General features: G+C 42.6%; 1 non-coding gene across 1 annotated transcript; it reads right to left on the reverse strand.

Moving 5' to 3' along the window:
- Window positions 1–26: 26 nt before the first annotated feature.
- trnam-cau lies at window positions 27–99 on the reverse strand. The gene has a single exon. It is a non-coding gene; the product is annotated as a tRNA-Met (tRNA).
- Window positions 100–1,317: the final 1,218 nt, after the last annotated feature.

The raw sequence follows: 1,317 nt of genomic DNA on the forward strand, positions 1-1,317 counted from the left end.
GTGTTGTCATTTGGTTTTAAAACACCTGCCCCGTGTGAGGCTTGAACTCACGACCTTCAGATTATGAGACTGACGCGCTGCCTACTGCGCCAACGAGGCCTGAAAAACAGTGCATTCTGATATTCAGCTGTGACCATGCAGTTAGAGCTCTTCTCACAGACTAAAAGGTGAGCGATAACCCTTCAGCTGCACAGTTCAGTCTTGACCTCTGAAACAATAATTGACAAAACAGTCTTGACAAAATGTCCATCTATTTGCTTGTTCCGGAGCTTTCCGCTATATCACACAGTCTTCGTAGTTGGATGCGATTGCTCAGTTGACATGGAACTGAGCACGTTTAAACTTTGCGTTTTTCCAAACATTTTGAAATTTCTCTTCCCTGTTAGCTTAAGAGTTTACTGTTCACGGTCACGCTGGTGGTGACTGAAGGTCGTGACTGATGCGCTGCTCAATAACAACAATGTATCTGCACACCAAATGCTCACATAAAGGCTACAATTAACTTTAGATACTTTTATGTCCTGACCCAATACTGAGACAATGTCAAAAGAGTGGGAGCCAAGGTTGAAGCAAACACAAGACTAAGAACATACGTAACTATAACAAAGAAATAATAATACAGTGTATGTGGTAGTCTGTTTTGTCAGTGTGTGAACATATGTGTGCATGGGTGTGTAAAGTATGGTGTCCGAGAATTATGTTGGATAGCGTTAAAGAAACAACGGTAAATGGGACTGTGAACAGCGTAAGAACATCTAAGCTGAGTCAGAGCGATGCGGGACTTCTTTGCATATCGCTATATCACACAGTCTTCGTAGTTGGATGCGATTGCTCAGTTGACATGGAACTGAGCACGTTTAAACTTTGCGTTTTTCCAAACATTTAGAAATTTCTCTTCCCTGTTAGCTTAAGAGTTTACTGGCCATACACTGACAGTGTATGTGGTAGTCTGTTTTGTCAGTGTGTGAACATATGTGTGCATGGGTGTGTAAAGTATGGTGTCCGAGATTTATGTTGGATAGCGTTAAAGAAACAACGGTAAATGGGACTGATGCTGGACTGAGCACAGCTCTGTGTCAAACACAGATGCTCAACCTGTAATGTGATACAGCTTCACAAGAGAAGTGCTGCTTTTGTAAGAATCACAGTTGTCTGCGTCAGGTGTATTTTTTTTCATAGATTGACGAGATACCTTTTACCAAGATGGCGGCACTATTTATCCTGCCCACTGTGTTGTCATTTGGTTTTAAAACACCTGCCCCGTGTGAGGCTTGAACTCACGACCTTCAGATTATGAGACTGACGCGCTGCCTACTG

This window comes from Micropterus dolomieu, unplaced genomic scaffold (assembly GCF_021292245.1).
Source record: "Micropterus dolomieu isolate WLL.071019.BEF.003 ecotype Adirondacks unplaced genomic scaffold, ASM2129224v1 contig_8404, whole genome shotgun sequence".
In the NCBI taxonomy this organism is placed as follows: Eukaryota; Metazoa; Chordata; class Actinopteri; order Centrarchiformes; family Centrarchidae; genus Micropterus; species Micropterus dolomieu.